Here is a 20,215-nt window from a genome sequence, read left to right as displayed (position 1 = left end):
TCGGATCGGTGCAGCTCCAGCTGTTGACACCATGTAGGGAGTGAACCAGTGGAAGGAAGACCTTTTTCTCGCCTCTCCCTCTCACTGTCTCTAACTCTGCCTCTCAACTAAATAAATAAAATCTTTAAAAAAATAATTATTTCTCCCAAGAAGATTTGCTGAGGTGTAAATTTGAGTCCTATCCTCTAATTTTTTTCTTCATTTTTCTCTCTCTGCCAGCCCCTCTTCTTACATCCTTGTAAGAGAAGTGTCAGTTCTGGGTCTTTCCTGCTTCAGGGACTTTTGTGTTTGTGGAAATGGCAGCTGTTGAAAGGAAACGTTTCTTTCTGTCTTTGGAGCATATAAACCAGTGGTTCTCAGACTTCTTGTTTTCAGGATCCCTTGGCAATATTAAAATGGTTAAGGACTCCAAAGAGCTTTTATTCACATGAGTTTTTAATCTGTTGTTGGCTTTGTATGAGTTTTATAAATCTCTTTAATGGCTTAAGAGAGGAACAGCTGGATTCTTGGGTCTGCACTGTATTTATCCTATCCTAATATTACACGGTATGTGGTCTCTGGGAAATCCTGCTATACACCCCTGAAGGAATGAAAAAGGAAAATAATGTCTTTGTATTACAATATCAATAGTTTTGACCTCACAGACTCTTTGGGAGGACCCCAGAGGTCCATGGATGACACTCTGAGACCTGCTGGTTTATTTTGAAGAGATTGTGTAGATGCCCTTGACAGGGATGGGTATAATGGCGGAAGGGAAGTTGCTTTTGAGGAGGAGAGAAGGGCTAGCTTCCTCTGAAGGGAGAAGAGACCTTCATCCTCTGGGTGGCTGTGTTCCGGGAGGCAAGCCAGTGCTCTGTGGGGTGTGGTTATGAAGTGCACCCTGGGCTTTGTTGTCGGCGTTGGTAAAGTTTCCTAGAGCCCAAGCCAAGTCTGAAATTTCAGAGGTGTCAAGTTCCACGAAGCAGGCTGGTTAGGTCCAATCACATTCCACTGGTGACCAGGATTGCCTACCAGGGCCTTCCTAAGTGCGCTGTAAGACTCAGAATCTCAGTAGGTACGGTACTGCCTCCCAGAGGGTTTTGAAACTTTGTGAAGGCAATTCTGGTTGTCACAATAGGGGTGGTGCTATTGACACCGAATGAGGCATCTAGCTCAGTCTCTGCACTGCAGATGAGATGCTAAACATCTGCAATGCACAGGTCAGTGTCCCACAGATTTCCAATGGTTCCAGGCATCCACGAGAATGAAAAACTTAAGCTAATCTTCCTAGTTTAGATTCCAATTCTGTATATGAGATATAAGCACAGAGCATGTTTGTATTAAATTTTAGTATACTCTACATCTCCCCAAAATAAACTAGTATACATCAAGAGAGGATTCTACTTCCATCTGTCTGGAATTTTATGCAACTTATTTTATCATTTTAGAAAAGAACATCAGGGCAGATATGTGGCATAGAGGTTAAGTCATCACTGGAAACATTCACATTCCTTATAAGAGTGCCTGGTTCAAGCCATGGCTACTTGACTTTAGATCTAGCTTCCTGCTTACGTGCACCGTGAGAGGTAGCAGATGATGCCTCAAGTATTGGGTACCTGCCACCTACATAGGAGACCCAGACTGAGTTCCTAGCTTCAGCCTGGCCTGTTACAGGTATTTGAGGAGTGAACCAGTGGATGGTAGGTTTTTCTCTATATGTCTCTCTACATTTTTCTGCATCTCTCTGCCTTTCAAGTAAAAGGCAAATGAATAAAAATTTTAAAAAGAAAATAACATTATCAAGACAAAAATATTCGTAGTAATTTAGTCTCCACAATACATAGCTGAATCCACCTGCATTTGTAGCTAAGGCATTATATGCATAGATGCAACTCAGAGTATTTCCTTACTTCTAATTTAATCATCATCAAGCTGTTGCATATTTATATTCATTTATTTTAATTAGAAATTTATCTTATATTTATTGGGGTTATAAATTAAAGTGGATTTTTTTGGGACTGGTGTTGTATTGCAGTAAGTGAAGCTGCTGTCTACAATGCCAGCATCCCAGAATGGTGCTGGTTCAAGTCTGGCTGCTCCCCTTCCAAACCAGTGCCCTTTGTGCCTGGGAAAACAGCAGAAGATGGCCCAAGTGTGTGGGCCCCTGCCACCGTGTGGGAGACTCAGACAGAGTTCTAGGCTGCTGGTTGTTGTGGCCTTTTGGTGAGTGAGACAGCTGATGGACGATGCATCTCCAACTCTCTCTCTGTCTTTGCCTTTCAGATTAATAAACAAATAAATATTTTAAAAAATCAAATGGATGATTTCAAAGATTTTGCCTTTAGATAGTAAGATCTATAAATTTAATGTCAAAGTTGTAGGGAGCATTATAAGTCGTTTACTATAAAAAAAAAAGGAGTGGTGAATCATTAGAAATCCTGGAATCTTCATATAAGTTTGAAGAGGGCAGGTAGAGCGCAGAGAGAACACTAATAAGGACTACAATAGGTAACATATGGGTTTACTAATGTTTTATTTAAACAATGCATCATCATCATCACCAGAGGTTGGATAGTAGAGTTGGTCACTCCTTTTTTGTTAGTGACTCTATCCAGGCCTAGAAGTGCAGCTCAGTTTTGTCCTGTGTGCTCATTGTCTGTGTCAGCAGTATAGCTGCTACTATTTCTAAAACTGACTCTGCAGTGTTAGCCACTGGGCCATAGGCACACGGCAGCGCTAACGAATTAACAGGGGGTAGTATTATGCCCTGTAGTAACCCCCTGGGAGAGGGGATTTAAATTTTCCCAAGGGGTTTTGTTCACAGAGATTATAGTTTTGTTCACAGACATGACTTAAAAAATTGTTATTCAGAAAGGTGATCAGGCCCAGTTACCAGATAGAATATTGTATAGAAAGCGACAGAAGGGACAAAAAATGTAGATGGCTCTGGAATCAGATAGACCTGTGTGTTTCTTTCCCCCTTACCAGCTGTAAGTCCCTGTGCAAGCTGCTAACCCCTCTAAGAGGTCAAGGTTTCCTCATTTATCAAGTGAGGATGCTACCACAATTAAATGAAAAGTAAGTACTCTAGGTATATTAATTTTTCTTCTTTTCATTTGTCCTGCCCACTGATTCACAAGTCAAACTTTATATCCCTTTTAATACTTGCTATTCATGTAAATTTCAAAGATGTGGAAGAGGACATTCACCATGGCTCCTTATCGGCAACAGTGAACCAAGTCAAAGGACAGAGTGAGCAAACCCAGTCAGCCTCTGTATCTGTGAACTCTGCACCTGCAGACTCAATCAGTCATGAATAAAAAATAAGAATAAATCGTGTTCATACTGAGCATGCCCGGGTTTTATTTCCTTGTCACTCTCCCCTGAACAATACAGTTTAACTATTTGCATGGCATTTTCATTGTATTAGGTATTATAAATAATCTAGAGATGGTTTAAAGTGTATGAGAGGATATATGTGGGTCAAATTCCATACCATTTCATATAAGGAACTTTAGTGTAATGGATTTTGGCATCTGCACTGTATCCTGGGACCAATACTACATGTATATCAAGGGATGACTCTTCCCACATTCTAGAAAGAGCTGCAAAAAAATTTATGCAGGCCAAGAAGAGTTGCACTGTCTCCACAATTCCTGAAGGTCACCCAGTGTCCCTTCCCAGAATATAAAAGATGACTGAGAAAAGTGTGGATGTTCATAGGAAATGTGGGTGTCAGTTTGGTGAAGCAAGTGTTTGTGATAATGATGTATTCCAGTCTCTGAACCAAAGCTCTAGGGTCTGTGAGAAAAAATCACTCATGATAAAGACTGGGGCGCTGGAGAAAAGGGATTGTGAGGTCTTGACTTCTAGACAGTTGTGTGCCCTGGCAGGCAGGCTTTCTCATCTGCCCCAGAACCTAACTGAAGGGGTAGGGAGTGGTATAAAGACAAGAGGGCGGGAGAGAGAGAGGAGCGATGGTGGAGAGGTTTGCATGGTCACGGTGGGAATGCAGTTCTCCATGGTGGAGTCGCTGAGAGCCACCCATGGGTGTGTGCTGACTGCACTGTGGATGACTGCCAACAGGCTTGAAGATCCTCCCTTGGTCAGAAGAGGGAGGAGTGTAGTTGCTCTAGGGGAAATCTGAAATAATTGAGCTTAGGCTGACATCTTGTGGCTCAGCTTGAAGTGGGCATGTCGTTAAGAAATTTAGCGGACTGGAAGAGCAGTGGCGTGAGAATAGAAAAATAAGAAATAAAAACCAACTTACCCTCCTTCCTTCAGAGCCTCTAAATTTACCATGAGAATAGCAAGGGAGTAGTGATTTCATCCTCCTGAGCCCACAGTTTATTGTGAAAACAAGTCACCTATCCCGCCAGGTGGGATAAAGGACTGCGTATGTCAGGTCTTCTGATGGGATTTTTCCGTGCCTGGTAACTGAATGTCAATCTGAATGTCAAGTTCTTTTTTTCTTCAAAATTGTACTTAAAAACCCCAGTGCCAAGGGGTCCTTTGGGTTTTTCCTCTCTTGGAAGCCCTCTCCATCCTTCTCTGGCTGGAGGTCTTTGACTCTAATAAATCTTTTTAAATCTAAAAAACAAAACAAAACAAAAAACAACTTAGGTCTTTGGACAATGTGATGATATTTTTTAACTATATTTTAAAGGATAGCTTTGAGAAAGATAATATTTAGCTATGGTGACTATGGGTTTAAGTTTATTTCTGGCTAAAACAACTGATGTACACAAGAGGTATAAGAATACATATGACTTAAATCTGCTTCAAATCAATTTCCACTATTAGAGACTCCTGTACTTAATGTGAAATGGTCTGTTTCCATCAGTTAGACAGAAGTGATAAATTCTGGTGTTCCCCAGTATACTGGGGTGATTGTAAGCTCAGACACTATGCAAAGACCTGGAAGGAAAGGGTTGGCTGGCTCCATATAAGGGAATACAAATGCTAATTGCTTGATTTGGTCAGTGTACATTGTAAACCTGTTGAAATACTGTAATGTATTTCACAAAATTGTGCAATTATTATGTGTTAATCAAAAAATGTTTTTAAACAGCCAAGCACTCTGGATGCCAACAGGTATTTCTGAGGACCCTGAGGAGTGCCAGAGTGTTCCACTGGTCCCCTGTACTCTCACCACTGGATGTTCTGGACTGAGGCTCTCTCCCCTCCCGTCTCCTCCTGCAGGTCTCTGAGTCCTTGTCCAAGATGTAATGATTCTCCTTGAGCTGCTTCCCTAAAAATATGGGTGAAGTTGCTTCCTCCAAGCACAACTTCCAAAGAGATTGTGAACAGGACTTTGCTGATACTTGATAGTTTGCTGATACATAAAGAAATTTAAATGCATGAAAAGGAAACTTTAAAACACAATCCCAGCTTCTATTTTCTTGAAATTCGCCAGTTGCCTCTTCTCTTCAGTTTCTCTGCTAGCCACCACACCTAACTGCCAAGCTACAGAGATCGGTGCTTCTCCCTCAAAATGAGTCTAAGATTTAAATGTCCTCCAGAGTGAAAGACTCCCAAACCATGCCTCTAGTTCCTGCCTGCAGGATGTCCCACATCATGCACCTCTTCAACAATGCACATCCATCACATTCCACACAGCCATCATGGTCAGATGTTTAAAACAGGACACTTCACATCTCATTCCGAAGCATTTGAATTTAGGATACATGGTCAATGTTTAGAGTTTCCTAAAGAATAATGAGATCTTGTTTGACTTATGTATTCTCACGGAGACAGCTCTTCTCAAAACCATGAATCTAACCCTGACTCTTAATTTCAGCTTTTACCTCAAGGGAAACACAAAGGGATGAACTTGAAAATAGAGGCTTCTGGGGCAGACTTTTGGTGTGGCAGTTAAGATGCTCTGTGAGACACCTGTATAACATATTGGAATGCCTGGGTTTGCTTCCAATTCCAGCTTCCTGAAAATGCAGACCCCTAGAGGCAGTGAGTGATACTCAAGTAGTGGAGTCCCTGTCACCCATGTGGGAAGCCTGGATTGAATTCTGGTCTCCCTACTTCAGCCTGGCCCAGCCAGGCAGATATTGGGGGAGTGAATCAGCAGATGGAAGATCTCTGCTCCACCTATCAAATAAAATGAAAAGTTAAAAAAAATAACCAAGTTCTTTTTTTGGTTTTACCATATCACTGTGTGATGGTGGCAAAAACATAAGTTAGCCTCCCTAGGACTCAAAATGAAGTCGGCAATACAGCCTTTATCTAGGGAGGATTGAGTGAGATGATTTCTGTGAAAGAATCTTTAAATTATATCTCTTGACTTTTCTTCCCTAAGTGTTCTTCCTTCCTTTTTTTTTTTTTTTAAGATTTTTAAATTTATTTTTCTGAGAGGTAGAGATATAGACAATGAGAGACAGAGACAGAGACAAAGGTCTTCCATCCATTGGTTCACTCCCTAATTGGCTGCAACAGCCAGAGCTGCGCCAATCCGAAGCCAGGAGCCAGGAGCCAGGAGCTTCTTCAGTCTTCTACTGTTTTCCCAGGCCATAGCAGAGAGCTGGATTGGAGCAGCCAGGACTAGAACTGCTGCCCATGTGGGATGCCAGCACCGCAGGCAGCGGATTAACCTACTGCACTACCACACTGGCCCCCTCCCCCAAGTGTTCTTAATGCATTTGGAGCTGGTGACTCAGGGTTCTTTAATTGCCTTATATGGCCCTGTGTAAAATGTAGGAATATTAGGGGAAATGCTAAAATTGCTCATGAAATTTACAGCAATTTACTTGTGTATGTGGGTTAAGGCTTTGAAATATATTAACTTCTATTTTGTTTTTCTAAGTAATGCCTTCTCCTTCAACTTAAAATACCCACTGCCTTGGGCAGATGGGTGAAGTGAGGACCAGGGTAGAGGCTGGGGATAAGGAGAGGAATAAAGATTGCTATAGCAGGAATCCAAGGAGAACAACATGACTCATGAAATTCTCCTAAAATTGTTGTTGTTTTTTTAATGTTTACTTATTTGAGAGAGGGAAGAGGCAGAGAGGGAAGAAGGGGGGCGAGGAGAGAAATCCTGTCCACTAGTTTGCTCCCTCAATGCCCACAAAGGCTGAGGTTTTCCTAGACCAAAGTCAGGATCTGGGAGCCAGGAAGTCATTCTAGGCCTCCCAGGTGGGTGGCAGGAATTCAAGTGCTTGAGCCATAATTGCTGCCTCCCAGGGTACAAGTAAGCAGGACACTGAAGTCAGGAACCAGAGGTGGGCATCCAGCCTACATACTCTGATGTGGGGGCATGGGCGTCTTAGCTGGTGTCATAATTGCTGAGCTAAATGCCCACCTCACTTGTCTGGGGGTCCCTAAGAGAAGGCAACTGCACAATGACGAAGGCACAGGGAGACACTGAGTATCCCCCAGGCTGCCCTTGTCTCCTGTACAGCATCCTGGTGGGTCTCAATGTTGCCACATGCTCCGGAAGAGGAGTATCAAGGATTGTGCAAAAACAGTCATGGAAGTGGAGAAAGAAGCTCCTTCTAGGGACCATCTAGGCTAGGATCATGAGCATACGCTGGGTGGTAGGAGGATCCATAGCCCCCTCTGAGCTGATTAATGTGTATGGAGGAGTGAAGGAAACACTGGTAGCACTGTGGGGGAATTGAGGTGGAGAAGGTGTGTCACCAAAAGTGAGTCCAGAACCTAGCCAGTTAACCATTACAGTACCTGGAGCTCATTCCATTGGCACACCCTAGGAGTACACATAGGACACTTACTTCAGGGTCATCCCTTTATAGTGGCAACAGAGGTGGGATACTGACTGAGTACTGCTTCTAGGGGTGTTAATTCTCCAACACTTTCTGCACCTACTTTGAACATCTCATGGTGGATTTCCAGTTAGAGTCCTGGCTGCTCCACTTCCCATCCAGCTCCCTGCTAATGCACCTGGAAAAGCAGAAGATGGCTAAAAATCAGACTAGGTCCGGTCTCAGAATCTACTCTGGGGAATTGAAATTAAAACAAAACCTAAGAATATTGAGTCCAATTTTGGATTTTTGAAGCTGGATTTGTTGCCTCACTTGTCAACTTTCTTTGGGCTCATAAACCATGTTTTTCACACTCTTCAAAACCCAGGTAATTGATCCAAAGCTGTAAAATCAAACTGGAAATGGGCCATCGCTTTATTTCAATAGGCACATGTATATACTCACTAATACATTTCTCACAATAAATTGTTATTATCTAGTATCACTTGGGTTGCTGCTCTCCAAAATATTGATGCTTTGGAGTTTGGCGTAACCTAAAAGAAATAATGTTAGAAAGTATTAAAAGTAAGAAAGATGTGTGTGCTTCCTTTAGGAAAACTGGGAGATTTGTGCACAGTTTAATTTGTCAGGGCTGGATGAGATATTTTGATGGGTGGGATTCATTCTCCCTGTGCAATTTCTTGAACCTCTCATTGATCCTTTCCCCCTTTCTTTCTCTCTCTTCCTTTTACCTCTCTACATTCCTTTCCCTGTTCTTTTGTCTTGCTCTGGATGCCAAGCTCTCACCCCGCTTTAAAAGAAGACAAATAGCAGAAACCCGTCACAGGGAGAGAACGCCCTTGGATAATAGCGCCCCTCTCAGCTCTTTTCTTCTTGGGAGTAAATTACATTGAAGACATTGACTTCTGGGTGCTTCCTGAACTGAAGTTCTCCTGGTTTGAATGCTCTTTCCTGGGCTAGTCTCTTCTGTTTTAATGTGTTATAGTCTGAAATCTCAAATTATGTAGGAGCACTCAGATACAGATCTCCCAAAGGAGAATAAACACACTTTGGCTTACTTAAGACACAGGTGAAGACCAGTCTCTTCTCAAACTAAATGACTCTTTTTTTCCTTTTCATTCCAGGATCAAGGCAGATTCCACCCACCTTTGACTGGTGTCATGGGAGAGTAAAGAGTGACATAAAACCATCAAAATCACTTGGAAACTGACCCCTCCATAACTAAGCAGCCAGCATGAAATATGGTCTTTATTTTAGGAAAGAAGAAGAGAACCCCTGAGGGGATTTGACCAGTAACAGTGACACTGGCCTGAAACGCTGAGCAATATAGGATGATATTTGAAAAACTCAGGGATCTTTTCAGAATGGATGGAGCTAAGAAACAAAAGAAGGGAGTTTCTGTTGATACTGTTGATGTTTTCTCTGAAATCACAGAATCAGAAGGCATGGTTCATGGTCTCATAAAACTTCCTCAATAAAATTCAATAGGGGATCAGATCTTTCAGAGTTCTTAAATTCTCCCTCGGAGGACTAGGGGGTGGTGTTTTATGGAGGTGATAGTACGCCTACATTTTCTGTGGGGAAAGGCATTTGCCAGAAAACCATAGGATGTGTGACTGAAATACAGTTTTGTTGCTGCGAGCATTTCTTAACATTTTATGGTTTGAAGTTTTATTTCTTTGCAAAACAAGTCTTACCCTTTTACTTAGTCAAGCATGTTTGCATAGCTCCCTTACAAAAATGCCAGAGTTTCTAAATTCTGCTGAACATAGAGGAGCCCTTTGATGAGGAGAGAATCAGCCGTCCTGTGGTGAAAAGCCCACGTCCCACATTGTGGGAAATTTCCATTCATTCGGTTGTTAAAATCCCCGTGTGCTTCAAGTGTTAATCTGAAGGCTCTTCAAAAAATTCATGGAACATGTGTATTGTGAAAAAAATCTATGCACACATTTCAAATTTTTTTGCACCAAAATAACCTTATCCTTCAATTCCATTTTCCATGAACTTCTTGAAGTCCCCATAGGATTAGTGTGTTAGTGGAAAATGACATTTCCCACAACCTCCATGAGTTGGAAAGTTTGGTTTTTATTTGATTTGACCACAGTTGTAAAGACATTTAATCTCCTTGCATTGATAATTTATTTCTCCAGCAATCAAATGCACATAATGAACATATTTTCCTCCTCTGGGAGACATAAGAAAATTAATCAAGGCTGAGGAAACATGAACATTTTGGGATTTAAAAGGTGTACTAAGTGTTTTTCTGTATTATTTCACAACTAATGGGGTGAAAACGTCTCCTTTATGATTCACAGCTGAATGGAGTGGTGGAAGTGTTTAGGGCACGGTATTCACTGAGAAGTTAAAATGTTCTAAGCTGAGAAAGAATTGGACCCTGGAAACAATGGGCTGATCTGTACTCTGAATTTAGGCATTGGGGAAACAAAGCCAGATGTTGTGTGACTGCACCTCTGGACAGGTATGTGCTGAGGACCTGTAGCATCGACTTCCTTCAGGGCATGGTACTGCACTTAACCTGCACCTCTGAGACCTTCTTCCTCCACTTCTAGGACAGAATTTGCTTTGATCGCCCTTCCTCTCTCTCATCTGAGTCTTTACCCTAAGATGTGAATTTATATGATTTGTCTTTAGAAAGACTCTCAAAAGGCAGTTTTGATATTTGACATTATCAAGTGCTCATCAAGAAGGTGGATGAATAAGAACATTTAGTATTGATGGGAATACTGGAAATTGTTATAACACTTTGAAGAATAATCAGCTATGTTTGGTAAAGTTGAAAATCTGTGTGTTATCCAACAAATTGCCCTCATGTTTCCCAAGTATGTAAAATGATAATAATTTTCTTTCTTTCATAGTTAATATGAGAAGATGATTTTAAATTTATAAATACACACACATATATATGAAAATTAACCTACAAGTTACATTTTTTAAAAAAGATTTATTTATTTATTTGAGAGGCAGACTTACAGACAGAAAGTGAGAGAGAGAGAGATCTTCAATCCACTGGTTCACTCCACGAATGGTTACAATAGCTGGAGCTGGGCCCATCTGAAGCCAGGAACCAGGAGCTTCTTCTGGGTCACCAAATGGGTGCAGGGGCCCAAGCACTTGGGCCATCTTCCCCTGCTTTCCCAGGCCATTAGCAGGGAGCTGGATCAGAAGTGGAGCAGCCAGGGGCCGGCGCCATGGCTCGCTTTGTTATTCTTCCACCTGCAGCCTCGGCAGCCCATAAGGAAGCACCTGGCTTCTGGCTTTGGATCAGTGTAGCTCCAGCCGTAGCAGCCATTTCAGGGGTGAACCAACAGAAGGAAGACCTTTCTCTCTGTCTCTCTCTCTCTCACTGTCTAACTCTATCTGTCAAAAAAAAAAAAAAAAAAAAAAGTGGAGCAGCCAGGACACAAGCTGGAAAAATATGGGATGCTAGCACTGCTGGCAGAGGCTTAACCTACTATGCCACAGCGCTGGCCCCTACAAGTTGCATTTTAAGATCTCAATGATTTGCAGATTTGTGGTAGTACCAATGTTATCACTGTTAGTTTCCCACCTTATAAAAATTATTGCAATATCAACAGGGGACATGTAAAGTGACTATAACAGCAACAAAAATTTCAAAGAACCTAAGTATTACTGAAAAATGGAGTGGATAAAAATATTATGCTATAATCATACAATGGAGTAATTTATAACAGCTACATTCATCAACATGGATAAACATCTAACATAATTAAACAATTTGTAAATGCTCAAATTGTGATACCAGTTATATGTAGGCCATAAATTTGTAAGCAAAACTGTATATTTTTGGAATGAACATATATGGAGAAAAATATGAAAAGATGCATTTGGATAATAATTTCAAGAGAGTTGTTAGCTCTAGTTGGGAAAAAGAGTTCTATGGTCAGGGATGAGATGACCTGGGGCTTCAAATGGATTGACAACATTTTATTTCCCAAGGTGAATAGGGTCTAAGTAGGTGTTAATTGTTTCATTCTTTGTCTTTTCAGTAAATGTTAAACATGGCACAATAAAGCAGAAAAAGCAATGAATATCAAGAGTAGAGACTAAAAAGCATATTCATGAATTAGCTTTCCACTTACACATTGACTGAGAAAACTAGTTATTTGTTAACTTGGAAAGGCCCTTTGATGTCAACACAAGACATTTAATGTAATCATGTTTTGATTCAGTTTAAATCCTTGTTAAAGAACTGAAGAGAATTGAAATCTAAAAGCAATGAGAAAATTCATGTAGCAAATATTTAGTGCTGGTTGCTCATAGGATTAATGAAGTCAAGATAATTACATTATAATTAATAAGATTTCAGTTAAGCTAGTTATTACTTTGTGTTGTGTTCCCCCAGAGTTCCCCCAAACTGTGGTCCTTGTGTAGGTCTTTAGGTGTGGTGACTCATTGTCCATTTATGTACGGACTCTTCATGATGTGGTCTGCCTATCAACCTACCGATGCTCAGGTTAGTATTTTTGGTTCTTATAAAGTTGGGGTGGGATTCAATTAAAAGTTCCCATCTTAGTCCAATCATTCATCCAAATGACATTTACTTAAGGCGTACCTCCAATATGTCCAACACACTATAAGACACAGGCTTAGTCCCTTTAAATCTTCTTGTACTAAGAGCTTAGGGTTCTGTCCTCAACAGGTCTACTTTAATATCAAAGTGTTTCAGCCTTCTATATTTTAAAATGCTTTTCCCTGAAGCTTTTTACAATAACCTGTAATGTAGAAACAACTGTCATTCTTACTTAATATTAACAAAACAAAAGGGCATATTGTTAATAACGAAGAGAACCAGTTTTCACTGAGCTCAACTTCTTTTTCCACTCAGTGTTAGTTATGGGCTGATTTAAAAAGCAGTCCTATGATCTTAGACACCATGACTTAATTGCTTGAGCCCATAAAATCCAGAGGAGTTAATGTGGCTCTTGTTAAAGGAATATTTTCAGTAAGTGACTGGTCTGCCAGTGCTGTGGCCTTGTCACATGACCACAGTGGGTTTCTGAAATGGAAAGTTGCCTTAGGAAAACCTCTGTAGTCATGGTGAGCATTTGCTTGTTTGTCGTTCTGCATCTGCTCAAATTCCCCATCATAAGAATGGCAGTAGAAAAATAAGAGTCTGAAGAACTAGAATATAGGAATTGTAATGGATCATTCAGTTCAGGAGTCTGTAAACTTTCTCTAAAGGGTTGCAAATATATTCTACTTTTCAGACAATATGGTTTGTTTGGCAACTACTAGACAGTATTTGTAGCATAGAGGCATTGATAGGCAATTGTGGGGAGCAATTCGGACTAGACTGAGTTACTGGAATTAAGACTTATTCTATGCATCTGCTCTCCCACAATATGGCGCTGGGAGAGAAGTAAACAGCTTCTACCCAGCTGCCTCTCACCAACTTGACAAGCTGCAGGAGCTGCTCCTGATTGGAGGAGAGCGGCGTGCTCGGCGTGTGGGCAGCCGAGTTGGGATTGGTGGAGAGGACTATATAGGAGGAGAGAGACGGCATAGTGGGGTGGGTTGGTTGGAGAGTGCGTTGGAGAGTTCGCGGGGAAGTTCGTTACTTCGTTCTTTCTCATTTCTCTCTACTCATTCTTGCTTTGGGAGTTTGCTGTTTACTTATTCTTACTTTACTATAGAAAGGACTTGTAAAAAAAGGGAACAACAAGCGCCCGGTCCGGTGCGGCTCCTCCGCGTGCGGAGGAGCAGCAAGTGGTGCCGTGACTCGGATAGGAAACCTAGGAGGGAAAGACCGGGAAGAAGTGGGAAATTACTGGAGAGAGAGACTAGCAAAGAGCCTAGGGGAAGGCCGGACGGAAAGAGTGCCGGTGAAAAGCTAGTCAGAACCTAGGAAAAAAGCCGCGGGGGAAGAAAATTAGAAGCTAGGAAGGAGGTATTAACTGGGAACGTCTGGGAGACTCAGTCTTCCATTACGCTCACTGCTCCAACATGTCACAGACGGTACAGACAATGGAGTTCTTTGGCTACTCTTTGCCCACTGGCTACCTCTTCCTCCTCCTGGGCACCATCCTCTGTTTCTCCCTAAAGATCATCTATGGGCTAAATATGGTTTCTCTCTCTCTCTCTTCCTACTCCCCACCTCGTCGCAGCTTTTCCTCTAAGCAAGGGAAACGAGGGGGGAGGAAAATTCATGCATTCGTAAGAGCAATCGTAGAGACGTCCCCCTGGTTTCCACAGCAGTGGAGGCAGGTGGGACGGAAAATGCGCGAGGCTGGGGAACCGATAGAAGTGCTGAAGCTGTGGCAACTCGTTGATCAGGTGCTTCAGAACCCCACGGAAGGGATCGAGTTGTTGCTTAATGAGGGGAGTGAAATGCAGGAAGAATTATGGCAGGACAGCCAGGCGAGCAACTATTGTAACGAACAAGTGAGAAGAAAATCAAAGAAGGATTTAGAGAGCCAGGAAGCTTATGGGGGGGAGAAGGAAGCTGAGGAGGGAACCTCGCCCCCGAGAGAGATGCCTGGCTATACAAGGCTGGCAAATTCAACCATAAAGGATGAATCACCACCCCGGTATCGCCCATTGGTACTACCAAAGTTTCCTCCTGTAAAGAAAAGCCCCTTTTTTCCCCATGAGATTGAAGAAGAGTGGGAGGAAGAAGGAGTGATGGAGGGAGTAGGTATGCAGGAGGAGCTAGAAAGGCCAAGAACCGAAAACAAGCAAAGGGGAGCTGTTTATAGAAAACCTGCTTGGGAGCAGTACCAGGAACCAGGCCAGGTGTTTCCTGTAATTCAGGATCCACAGGGAAACAGGGGATGGACGCCTCTTGACCATAAATTACTTAAAGAGTTGCAGCAATCAGTACAATTGTATGGGCCCCATGCAAGTTACACTCAGGCAATCCTTGATAACATCGGGCAGCAAGGCCTAATACCTGAGGATTGGAGAAACTTAGTAAAGGCGGTGTTAGGCGGGGGTGACTTCCTCTTGTGGCTAGCTGCCTATAAAGAATTTGCGCGAGAATATTCAAAGCAGAACTATCAAACAGGGAATCAAGCATGGGATGAGGAAATGTTAAATGGAGAAGGGCGATTTGCCTGTCCCGATGAGCAGGCCCGATTACCAACAGCTGTCCTCTTACAGGTGAGAGAGATAGCAAGAAGAGCCTGGAAGGTGATACCCAGAAAAGGAGAAGTAAGACACAGCCTAACTAAGATAGTACAGGGCCCTACCGAACCTTACGCTGATTTCGTGAACCGATTAATGGAAGCAGCAGGAAACATTTTTGAAACCGTGGAAGAAGCAATGCCCTTAGTCAAAAGATTGGCGTATGAACAGGCCAATAAAACATGTCGGGAAGCTCTTAGACCATGGCAGCATAAGGACATCCCTACCTTTTTGAAAATCTGTAGGGATGTCATGGATGATGTAGTTTCTGGATCACATGCTGCAGTAGCAGTAACCCGACAATTTAGACAGAACATGAGGGGACGTATATGCTTTAGATGTGGTCGAGAAGGGCATCTAATGAGGGAATGTAGGGCCAGATTTCCAGCCCGAGATCGGCAGGGCATAGAGAACTCGAGAAGACCAGGCCTTTGCCCACGCTGTAGAAGAGGAAATCATTGGGTCAGTGAATGTTACTTTAAAATAAACAGCGCAGGCAATCCCCAGAGGATGCCAAATGAGCCGGGCCCCATAAGAAGATCAGGTGTATATGGTCAACAGCAAAAAAACGGAATGTGGGCCCCTGCACCCCGGGGCCAAAACAATCGGTGGGTGCCACGGTCCCAAAACCAAATATTTACCGCGCAGAGTTACGAGCCACCGAATATTCGGTACTGACACCTCAAATGGGGCCACAAGCCATAGAGGTGAGGGCAGAAACAATTTCAGCGGAGCATAAGGGACTTGGAATAATCGTAGGAAAAGAAACAAATGCTTTGAGAGGCCTAATGGTCATCACCGGAGTCATTCAATTACCTTGTGATAAGTTAAAAGTGCTAATACAATCTACAAAGGGTATTATTCAAATCAAACCAGAAGAACCTGTGGCTCAAATACTGATCATGATTGGAGCGCAGGATGTTAATGGACCCCAAGGGGAGAAATTTGCAGCCTTGTCCCTATCTCTAGCAGATCGACCTCTGTGGACCTTAACCATTAGAGGAAAGTCAATTCAGGGCCTGCTAGACACAGGTGCGGATGTAAGTATAATTTCGGAAAATGATTGGCCGAAGTCATGGCCCCTTCAGCCAGGAGATAATACTTTAGTAGGCCTAGGTGCGGCCATGACACCATCAAGGAGTGCTCAGGTGCTTCATTGGCAGGATCAAGAAGGGAACAAGGGAAATGTGCAACCTTATGTTAGTGCACTCCCCATCACATTATGGGGAAGAGACATTTTAGAACAATTGGGACTGACGTTAACAAATGAGGATCAATTGGAGAGTTCTACAGGACGGCGTATTATGTATAAAAAGGGATATCAGGAGAGAGGATTAGGCTCCAGAGAAGGCAGAAGGGACCTAGCCCAGCCCATAGGCGATTTTAAAAGACAGGACACGGGTTTTTCGTGGGGGCCACTGAGATGCAGCCGCTGCCATTGTCATGGCTGGACAACAAGCCAAAGTGGATACCACAGTGGCCCCTTACCCAGGAAAAGTTGGCTGCGGTAAATGATATAGTATCACAACAATTAGAGGCAGGCCATTTGCAACCATCAACCTCCCCATGGAATACGCCAATATTCGTGATAAAGAAAAAATCAGGGAAATACCGGTTGTTGCATGATTTACGGGCTGTTAATCAGCAGATGCAACCCATGGGGGCATTGCAACCCGGACTCCCGGTTCCTACTATGATCCCAAAGCATTGGCCACTAATAGTACTCGATCTGAAGGACTGCTTTTTTAGCATACCTCTACATGAACAAGACACTCAGAGGTTTGCTTTCACCGTACCTTCCATTAATCATCAAGGTCCCGACAAAAGATATGAATGGAAGGTGCTTCCCCAAGGAATGACCAACAGTCCTGCCATATGCCAGCTATATGTTGACCAGGCAGTAGAGCCGGTTCGACAACAGTGCCCAAAGGTACAAATTTTACACTACATGGATGACTTGTTAATAACGGCTGAAAGTGAAAGTCACCTAATGGAAGCATATAAGCTGCTGCTATTATATTTGGAAAAAGTTGGGTTACAAGTAGCGCCAGAGAAAATACAAAAAGGGGAAGTAGTACAGTACTTAGGACTTAAAGTAACTTCTGAAAAGGTAACCCCATTGGAATTTGAAATTGCAATAGATGGGTTACAGACCCTTAATGACTTCCAAAAATTATGTGGCAATTTAAATTGGTTGAGGCCCTATTGTAAATTATCTACCGAAGATATGATGCCATTATTCAATATCTTAGAAGGAGATGCCCAGCTTGATTCCCCTCGTAGATTGACAATAGAAGCCCGCTTGGCGTTACAGAAAATTGAAAAACAAATTAAAGCAATGCAGATGGAAAGATGTGATCCACAACAAGCCCTAGAAATATTAATTTTTATGGAACAGCTGTATCCCTTCGCAGTCATTTGGCAAGGAGGACCCTTGTTGTTTGTATACCCACATTCACATGCACCGCGTGTACTATACACCCAAGGCATTGCGGTGGCTGATTTAATATTAACAGCAATAAAAAAGGCGACAGAAATGGCGGGGAAGACTCCAAAGCGATGTGTAGTTCCCTTTGCTCAAGAGGCAGTAGAAGCCTTTACAAGGGAATGCTGGCAATGGGCATACATAGTTCTCATTCTACAAATAGAGATTGACAATCACTACCCTCGCCATCCATTTGTTAACTTCTGCACACAGGTTTCAATAAAACGGGTGCAGAAGGTGCGAAGGGATCCAATTCAAGGGGCAGTTACCGTATTTACGGATGGAGCTAAAGGCGGAACAGGAGCAGCTATATTTAACAATCAACGATATTTTGTTTTAACAGCATCCCCTTCTCCACAACATGCAGAATTAGCTATTATCGCAACAGTATTACGCAGAGAGAACGCACCCATGAATATTTTGTCTGATAGTGCATATGTGGTGAATGCAGTTCAGATGCTCGCTACACAGTGCCTTATTCTTAAATCCTCCTCAGTCTATTCTTATCTAAGTGAAATTCAGGGGTTATTAAATCAAAGAGAGCATGCTATTTACATAGGCCACATAAGAGCTCATTCTAATTTACCTGGCCCACTTACTCGAGGAAACATGATGGCAGATCACTATTCAAGATTCTTGCTTGCATGCACCGCTTTGGAACAAGCTAAAGAATATCACTCTAAATGGCATGTTAACACCCACACTTTAAGTTTTAAATTTAATATTCCCCGCAAGCAAGCAGAAGATATCATTAGATCCTGTGAAAAGTGCGTTGTTACCATAGTTCCAAAGATTCCTGCGGGAGCCAATCCCCGTGGCCTTAAACCAGGACATATCTGGCAGATGGACGTTACACATATCCCCTCTTTTGGGCGACAAAGCTGTGTTCACGTCACTGTAGATACATACTCAGGTGTAATTATGGCCACAGCCATGAATAAAGAAGGAGTACAACAAGTAATCCAACACTGCTTGCAGGCTTTTGCAGCCTGGGGAGTTCCTCATGTGATCAAAACGGATAACGGCCCAGCGTATACATCAAAGCGTTTTGCTACATTTTTGAAAGAATTCGGAATCTCCCATATTACCGGTATTCCATACAATCCACAGGGGCAAGCTGTGGTAGAACGCGCTCACTTATATTTAAAAAATTTAATAATTAAACAAAAAGGGGGAATAGGGGAAATGGCCACATCCAACAAGGACGTCTTGGCCCTAGCTCTTTATACAATTAATTTTTTGAACAAGAAAAAGAACGGTAAAACACCTGCAGAAATGCATACTCAATCAGCTGATAAGGAATCAATACAGTGGGTAATGTGGAAGGATTTACAGGACAACCAATGGAAAGGCCCGTTCCCCTTACTCAGAAGAGTACGAGGCGCCGTTTGTTTTTTTCCACAGGGTGCGGCACAACCAATATGGACCCCTGAGAGAAGAATTCGGTTGATAAACCTGCCAGCAGAAGATCTAGAAGAAGAAAACTCCATTTGAGGAAGAAAACAATGAATAACCAATCCCTGGGATCTTTGGAATACGGGACATTTTTCAACAAACTCTGAAGTAGCACGACAAACAAGAGTCAATAGCATGAAGATCACACTGAACTTTACACAGGCGCGTATCAACGCCAAAAAATAAAAAGAAAGGGGGATCTGTGGGGAGCAATTCGGACTAGACTGAGTTACTGGAATTAAGACTTATTCTATGCATCTGCTCTCCCACAATATGGCGCTGGGAGAGAAGTAAACAGCTTCTACCCAGCTGCCTCTCACCAACTTGACAAGCTGCAGGAGCTGCTCCTGATTGGAGGAGAGCGGCGTGCTCGGCGTGTGGGCAGCCGAGTTGGGATTGGTGGAGAGGACTATATAGGAGGAGAGAGACGGCATAGTGGGGTGGGTTGGTTGGAGAGTGCGTTGGAGAGTTCGCGGGGAAGTTCGTTACTTCGTTCTTTCTCATTTCTCTCTACTCATTCTTGCTTTGGGAGTTTGCTGTTTACTTATTCTTACTTTACTATAGAAAGGACTTGTAAAAAAAGGGAACAACAAGCGCCCGGTCCGGTGCGGCTCCTCCGCGTGCGGAGGAGCAGCAGGCAATGAAGGAATGGTTGGGAATGGCTCTGTTGGCAATTGGTCTATTTTCATAAAAAGCACAGAGATAGACATGGCCTACTTGTAGTAGTTGCTGAACATTAATCCAGTTGGATCTGTTTTCTTTTCTTTTTAGTAAAAAAGAATGCTAATATGCCAGGGCAAAGCTCATGCTCTTAAAGTAGTCTACAGGAAAAGTTAAGATTAGAAGATCAAGAAGCAAAACAAAATTTAACACAATAGTTTTTACAACATTAAAACACGTACATGTTATAACACTACACATTTTCCAAGAACTCACAGAAAGTAAAATACCTATATTAAACACATATTGATTTCCTTTTGGGGAGGTTAGTAAGAAAGGGAGTGGGAAATTGATAAATAAAGAGTAGACCTTGAATGATCAATGAATGGACTATGTTTTGATTGCAGCCTTTGCTCAACCCTCTGCTGCTAAGTCCCCCCATTAAGAAAAGACATACACAAAATAATGTGAAAAGTTACAGAATTGAATCTTAATTTGAATCCAAAGGAGGATAACCAGCTGCATAAAGACTCTGTGGATGTCAAACATCATGAGTTAACATGAGCATAATGACATGATCTCAACATTCAATTCTATTAATTATTTCTAATTCCAGTGTTTATTGAATGCAATCTAAGTACTGTTGTGAGCTATGATTTTTAAAGCTGTGAAAATAAACTTAATATCAATTCTAGGAGTTCCCTCTCTGTAGGGAAAAAAATAATGGCTGAATCAATGA

The 20,215-nt window shown here is 42.3% G+C and overlaps 1 long non-coding RNA gene across 4 annotated transcripts in view; it reads left to right on the top strand.

The window, feature by feature from the left end:
* The window catches only part of LOC149123418 (uncharacterized), a 207,965-nt gene extending 195,866 nt beyond the window's left edge, over positions 1–12,099 (top strand). For 3 of the 4 annotated variants that reach the window (XR_016215986.1, XR_016215985.1, XR_016215984.1), the window contains one exon: positions 8,837–12,099. This is a non-coding gene — a long non-coding RNA (uncharacterized LOC149123418). The remainder of the gene's footprint in view (positions 1–8,836) is intronic. The other variant, XR_016215987.1, reaches the window with a different exon arrangement.
* The last annotated feature ends 8,116 nt before the right edge of the window (positions 12,100–20,215 follow it).

The sequence above is a fragment of the Oryctolagus cuniculus genome, chromosome 11, assembly GCF_051225735.1.
Source record: "Oryctolagus cuniculus isolate XC-2025 breed Fujian yellow rabbit chromosome 11, ASM5122573v1, whole genome shotgun sequence".
NCBI classification, from domain to species: Eukaryota; Metazoa; Chordata; class Mammalia; order Lagomorpha; family Leporidae; genus Oryctolagus; species Oryctolagus cuniculus.
This window is presented reverse-complemented; position numbering and strand designations above follow the sequence as displayed.